Source organism: Rissa tridactyla, chromosome 4 (assembly GCF_028500815.1).
Source record: "Rissa tridactyla isolate bRisTri1 chromosome 4, bRisTri1.patW.cur.20221130, whole genome shotgun sequence".
Classification (NCBI taxonomy): domain Eukaryota; kingdom Metazoa; phylum Chordata; class Aves; order Charadriiformes; family Laridae; genus Rissa; species Rissa tridactyla.
In genome coordinates, this window is record NC_071469.1 from 47,503,652 (window position 1) to 47,511,609 (window position 7,958).

Consider the following 7,958-nt stretch of genomic DNA (forward strand, 5'->3'; position numbering starts at 1 on the left):
AAGGTCGGCACTGGTTTTTGCTGACAGCAAAATAGTGGGTTTTTTGCATTACTGTTCTGCGTCGAAGAGCAAATTTGGGGTTTTGTAAAGCAAGTTTATTGTTTGCCCTGCAAAATCTTGACTTCCATAAAGAAGATATAAAGATCTGAATGTTTAAAAAAAGTCCTAGCTCTCCAACATCAAAGGTCTTTCATTCTCCTGTACCCATCTGCTATGGGAGAAATTTAGATGCCAATGTACTCATCTCAGAGTACAGATGGGGCACCTAGTAATGCTTCTCCTAGAGGACGGTCCAGCCTTTGTTACCCTGTGTTGGCATGCTCTGCTTTCCAGCCTCCACCTCCACTTACCCCTCTTGTGGCGGGCACCAGGACTGTCCACTCTTGCAGCAAGTGCTGGACCTGTGCACCGACACATTTGAATTGTTTTTCACATAACCCCTTTCCACTCCCTTCCTCACAAGGTGTCAGAGCTCAGGTGCACCCCTGTACCAGTCAGGAGGCTGATCCCCACAATAGACAGTGGGAGAATGAAAAAGAAAAAAGAAAAATGAATAGCTTTCTTCAGAGAGGAAGAGGACTGACAGGTGGAATGACCAGAAAGTAATTTCCTTTTTTGTGCAAGGATGTATTTTATGGCATAACTTCCACTTTTTTTCCCCAATAGCATGTCTACTGTGGTGTGCACATCATATTAAATATGTCACTGTACAAATCCTCCCTATCTCTCTACCCACCAGCTGCTGCGTCATCCCTATGTTATATCTTTCTCCTTCTCCCCTCCTACAGGGCGAAACAATGGGGATGATGACAAGCAGAATGAGGCATGAGAGAGTTAGAGACTAACCCTCATGTGGTTCTGGTAACAGCTGTCAGCTGAACAGAGTATCCTGGATGGGCTTGCATCCAGCTGGTACTGCTGGCTAAACATATTTTGTGCTCTCTTAACAGCTTCTTTACACATTTCAAAGGACAGATTACTCAACACCCAATTTACTGCTCCTGGAGGAATAAATGGACCACTGACTCGCAGGAGATGAGAATACTCATCCTGAGCATAGCCTAGACAAATGCATTCCTTTTAATCATATAGCAATGACAGCAGCGATGAGTAATTTAAAAACAGTATGATAGAATTGCCCTTCTAAAAATATATGTTGCCACTGGGGTCAAAGTGATTGAGTACTAAGATACTACAGTATTATAAACTAGGCATATATTTTGCATTGTCCTGTGCGATACAGAGGAGCTGTGCTCTGCTCTGCCTCTGCCAGTTGTGCCTATGCCTCCACCAGTTTTTCTGTCTCACTGGTGCAATAGTGCTACGTGCCTTCTGTCTCAGCTGAGGGGAGACAGAGGGCTGAAAAGTGGACCGTGCTTCTACTCAGTAGCAGCCAGTGGATTTACTCCTTTTCCCTGGAAAAGTATTGAAACAGAGCAGAGGTGCCTTATCTGTGAGTCCCTAGGAAGCAGGTGGGAGAAGGTAGATGTTTTGTGAGGGAAAAGGAATACAATTCCCAAAGACGGAGAAGGGAATAAGAAAAACTGCTAGACCTCCTAGTGCCATCTCATACTGTGGCCTTCACTGTAGGTGAAAGTCTTCACCACAAGGACGTATCCCTTGAAGCCCCAAGGGTGTACTGGAATGCTTTTTTGGTGTTACTATCATGAAAATTCTCATGACATAACTCATTAATAAATGGCAGCCTTAGAAGTATAAGAATCAGTGTTACAAAATTCAGTTCAAGACTTCAGGGAAGAGGATGCTCATATTTATTTTAAGTAAAACTGATTTCAGTCATTTGCACTCATTTACTCCTGTTTCACTCACTCATTCACTTATACTCACAAGCACCAAGAGGTGTGTCTAAATGGTCTGCTCAGGACTGTGTGTGTGAATGAGTGTGTGTGTGTGTGAGTGACACAAACAACAGGGGACATTAGCTATTGAGTCCTTGGTATGTCTCTGAGATTTGTCTTGATCAGGCACAACAAACTATGATTTGGACAAGCTCTTTATATCCTCTGGGAGTCAAGCGGTCATTATGGCATCATTATGGCCTCAATTTTGCATTCTTCATCGTCCCTAATTCTTAGGCAAGGCTCCTGCCCATTGTCTTTGTTTTCTCATTCTAATTATCTTTGTTGCTGCCTTCCTGTTGAGAGAACAGGAATGGCCCTTGTGACATATTGAAACCTTGTTCCCACCCTCCCGTTATCAGACAGCAGGCTTTCTGCTGCTAAGCCATCTTTGATGAGGCCTTGTTGGAGTGCAGACCTTCTAGTCTTGATGTATGCATATTTCTTATTACCAGCTTTATTGCTGTTGGTTGTACCCTTGGTAATCAATACATGCCATATTTTTAATCCTTAATCTGTACTGTATCACGGTAAATGTAAAAGTAAGTAGTGATTCAAAGAAGCGTAAGGATTAAAAAGAATACCACAAGAATATATAAAGACTCACTAATAGGTAAACCAACTTATACTGGGACAGTACGAGGCTAAAAGAAATAAACCTATGTCATCCATTTTTCATGTGATAACAGAGAGGTGCCTCAAAATTCTATATTAGGCTGCTGCTCATTTTTATATTTATTACTAACCTGGAAATGGAATGATCGTCTGTTAGCAGATGGCATCACTTGACTGACAATGAAGTCTCTCGACAGCAAAGAAGAGATATCATCAATGACCATCATGGGTGAACAACTAACAGGATTTTTTGAGTCCACCTGCAAATCCTATTCTTGGAAATGAAGGGATTTAGTGAGCTTTTTTTTGGTTTGTTTCTTTTCGCAGTCTGGGCTTCTGTGATTCTGAATAGTCTACTTACAAGAGATATGCATGTTGTTTCCTTTAGAAGAATTCAGAGCTTGAGCCTTGGGGACATTGATCGTGTCAGGTATCTGGAGTATGCTGTAATGGCAGCAATCCAAGAGGGGAGATATTCTGGGTTTGTTGAAATCTGGAGTAGGTCCATCTAGAAAGGTAGGTCAGAGGGAAACTGTGATTACTTCTGTAGAGGAGTAGCTCTATGCCATGTGCATGAGTGAGGAAGGAACGACAGTTGTGACCGGTGCTGAATGTGCTCTGTTTTCCTTTTTTGTTAATTGAAAGAGATTTTGGGTGCATGTGGTGCAAGCCAGCAGAAATGCAGCATGTTATGTTCATGTGACCGAAGTGTAATCCTGGGTACAGTAGGAGCAAATTAATATTCCTTGAATTATTAGATTGGGAGTCATTGGCAGGGGTCACAGAGAAAACGGTCAGCAGCAGGAAACCACAGAAAAGCAGAAACCAACGTAGTTGGCTGGCAACTTATGACACGAGGTGAAAAAACATCTGGAAAACACTCAACTTATCAAATGGGTGTTAGACTCTCAGCAAGTCACCTACTGAGGAACTTGTCTGGCAAAACGTAACAGAATATTGCAGGAGGTATCTGATGGGAGTTCTTGCAAGAAAGTGAGTGATAACTGCTGGTGACTCCATGACAAAAAAGGAAGATGAAGCCAACAGCACTGTGATAAGAGGGCAGCATGCTGCAATTTTGCTGTACTTGATAGACACGAATGCTGATCTTTTCACCGGAGAAGCAGCCAGGAAGACACAAAACTGACAACAGAAGAAGAAGGTAGAAAAAATATTGTCTGAACTCAGCGTGTGGCACACATAAGGTGTCAAAGAATTTAAAGAGAAGAAATATTTCACTTGTTTATCTCCTAATGCTAGATCCTGAGAAAGAAGGATAAAAAAATATGACAATTCTTGATGATAAAAAGAAATTTGATATAACTGACAATTCTGAAATGTCACAACGATTCTCATGACTGGAATGTTGAGGGCTCACATAACCTATGTAGGAAGGAAGTTGTGGTATAATTTCATGAAATTTAAAGTTCTGCCAAGCATTTCACTATAACCAAACAGGGAAAGAACATAAAAAATCCTCCTGAAATAAACTAAGTATTTTCCCCTATATTTGAAGAAGTTAACACATGTCAGAAAGGTGTACAGCTCCGAGTTCCACTGGGACACCTACAGACACATATACAGGCCTTGGATATACTCAACAACAGATTAACTAACACCACAAACAAATCTACCTAACTCAATTAGGAGAAGCAAACAAGCAAGCAAGCAAACACACAAATGATATTTGCTTTAAAACAGTTTGCCTAACAACTAATTCTTATCCAACTACCAAAGAAGAAAACAACACCTTTCCAGGTATTGTCTTTCCCCTTTCTCTTTCAGTCTTTGTCCCTTTTTCTCACAAATATTTTGGAAAATTTAATCCTTTCACATATCAAAAGGATACAAGTGAATATCATAACCACATCTTAAATGGTTATATTCTATAGTATTGTCCCAGTATCAGCTTCTAAAGGGGAAGATCAGTTAGCATATGCAGGTAGGAAAGATTAACAATACTATTGTACTTGCATCCATTCAGAAGCCCAAATAAAATCCCAGAATTTGTAGATTGTAATTATATAAACAGAGAGGCAATTACTTCCTTAATACATACATGTCTTAACTAAAGTGGTATCCACTGACAGCTAAGTTCACAGGTTTTTTTTAGTCTTAATCAAATTTGCCTGAAATTATTAAGAACTCATAGATCTTTTTACAAAACTACCTTCTATATCCAAATGAGGATAGTACAATTCTATAGTTCAGGCACGCAGTAAAACCTTATTGAAGGCATCCCATCCTCAGTGCGTACCTATATATCTGTACCTTTGGTTTTCCTGCAAGTCTCTTGAATTATATTCTTAATTATGTGGGCGTTTACCCCAAACAGCAAAAATTACTTTTCAACGCTGAACTGTTTTCCTGAAAATCTGAATATTGAACTCTACCTCTTCACTCCAAGAGGCTAACCAGAACAGAAGAGTCAAAGAAGCTGAGGAAAAGTCTTTACAGGATCAATCAACCTTTTAGTAACTAACTTCTTCAATATTTGACAATCTGCATATTATCAGAACCCCACCATATTCCTCACACCTATGTGGGTTAAAGATTTGATACTTCACATTTTTTAAATTCTGTAAATTGACAAATTTTTATTACTATCAACTCTCCTTTAGGCATCCTTGTGATTCAAGATCTCTCCTTATTAGTTGAAATTATAAAACAAACATGCTGCCAAGCTATTTTTACTGATAACAACACACCTGGGAATTTCTGAAGCTCTGCGAATATAACTGAACAAAGGTAAGCAGTGCTGGTCTAAACAGTAACCTCCAACCTTTTGCAATTTTTTTCTTGTCCCTCAAATGTTCTTAAATATTTCAGGATGAGTATTTAGGCTGTCATGTGGTACCACACATTAGGAAATGGATTTGTCTGGAAAATTGTCCAAGCAAAAAAAAGAATGCAATTCATCACTTGGATGAGTTCCCTGGTCCTGTTCACTGTGCGTTTCCACCAGCTGTTGTCCTGGCATCTGTCAGAAATCAGGCATGGGCAAGGACAGCCTGAGACAGCATTGCCATTAGAAGAAATGTTTGCCAACTGGCATCCTCAAACGCATACACAGCCTCCTGCAAATATCATGTTAGGTCTCTTCATAAGGCTTATATAAACCTACTGGATGTGCTTAGGTAGTTCCTTCAACTGTCTTACATGGCTGCGAAACTCCCCTTTCTCTAAATCTGATCACAGGCCAGTGATCAGCACGCAAAAACACTCCAGCTTTTCAAGATAGCCTTTTTCACTTCCACGGTTCTCAATTTAGCACTTAACTGTGTCTGTTGAAATAAGCTACCAGTCTGCATGTGTGATAAATCACATTATTTTGAGTGAATAATGACACAACAGAAGTGTCTGCAATAAATCACCCCTCAACACTACCCTGCCCACTCAACTGAACACAGCCATAAAGCCTCATTTCTTGACTGTTGATTTCTTCACTATTTATAATTTCAAACAGTGCTGTGAAATAGCAGACTTCCCTTCCCTTCCCTTCCCTTCCCTTCCCTTCCCTTCCCTTCCCTTCCCTTCCCTTCCCTTCCCTTCCCTTCCCTTCCCTTCCCTTCCCTTCCCTTCCCTTCCCTTCCCTTCCCTTCCCTTCCCTTCCCTTCCCTTCCCTTTTAAAGCTAACTTTGATTGAACCCCAGACCTCCATAACAAAGTCCAAGACATTCACTACATGTATGTTTCTGAAAAGAATCAACATCAGAAGGCAGCCAAGTGATTTGAAAAAAACCCCAGCATGTTTCTTGAAGGTATCTCCCACATTTGGAAACCACCTTCTCTGTCATTCTTGAGACTTTGGTGCTATACAAGATGGCTCCAAGTCAGTTTTATCACTCAAAAAATAGTTTTCCTTCAAAAAATGTCCCACACAACTGTTATCTGTGGTAAGTTACATGCATTTAACTCAAGAGGCAAAAGAAGCTACTTTTGTCTTTCCATCTGTGCCAGTTCCTTTGTCTGCAAACAAAGAGCTCCACTATTTGAATCAAAATATTTTCCTGATATTCAGATCTCTAATTGAAATCATAGGATGAATTTAACACACATCCCATTCATTCTAATTTATGAATAACTTTCTTTTCTTGTTACTCATTGAAGCAAAAATATTGAAGTACAAACTGTAATTCATTTTCTTCTAAATACCCTGCATAACTGGACAAAAACTGTCATCATGCCCTACTTTCTTTGCAATTCTGCCCTTGCCCACCACAAAAGACTATAATGTTTTTGATTTGCTTCTCCATAGGAAAAGGAAGCTTGATCAGATTTGTTCTATTTGGTAGTTTCTAACTCTGTACATAATATTTCCTTGCATCAAGCTGTTTAGAACATTTACAGTTCTTCTCAAGATCCCAAACCTTCACATTGAAAAGTTTAACTCCTTACCCAGTATGCTCCAATCCCCCTGAAATCTCACATGTGAATCATGCAGTCTCAGATTGTTAGCTACAAAATTTTCTAAGGAATTTTGACATGCAGAGATGGCATGCAAAGAAGTGATAGAAATTATAGTGTACTTTTACTGTGCTCTGCTTAAAATGACAAAGAACTCGGTATTCCTTCAGAATGCTAAGTGCTTAATATTGAATGAACTGCATGTTTATTGCAAACTTTTTTCTTAGTAAAAATTCATTTTCTCTTAAAGAAATAACTAATACCTTGAGAGGAACTTCTTTCCCATTATGGCCATGCTAGATGACATCTCTTGGACACCTGTGCTCCTGTTGATTGTCTGGAAATTGATTTCATTTCCCACTACCTACCTTCTTTCGATATATCTTTATTATACAAAAAGGTTTCTCCAGACCCAAGCGTTCAGCCCACAAATTCATATCTGTATGTCCTAAAGCTAAATAATTTTAAGGCAAATCTGTTTTACTAAATTAAAAGACACCCATCTCAATGTATACAACAAAGTGCACATGCAAAGCTATGCATATTACTCTGACCAAAGCTTTATACAGGCTGACTTCTACGTTTCTTCCTGATTATCAACATAGCCTAATCCTAGCTTCCCCTATAATACTTCAAATTATTGTTCCAAATTACTTAAATACAATGGCCCATAAAGCTCAGACTCCCAACCCAAATGTCTCCAATGAATTAAAAACAGCCCCCAGAGTAGCAATTAAATGTCTCCTGTGCCTACTCATCGCAGGAAGCAAAGTCGTTCTTGATGAATTCTGTCAAGTTAAGCTACAGCAACCAGCATGTTCTTTCCCATCATCCAGCTGTACTTCTATGTTAAAATTCCTGTCAGTTACATAAAATGTCTGCCCCTCTCCAGCGTGTATCAAAGTTCAAAATAAAACAAAATACATCCAGTTCTTCAATATTTGTCTCTTCAGTTCCATGGCCGAAGGCAACCTCCCTCTAAGGTCTGTGTTTTCTCAATCATTTCTCTTTCTTTTAGATTTTTGTAAAATGTTTTTCCCTCTCTTGCTTCACAGAGATAATCACTGAGCAGAAGAA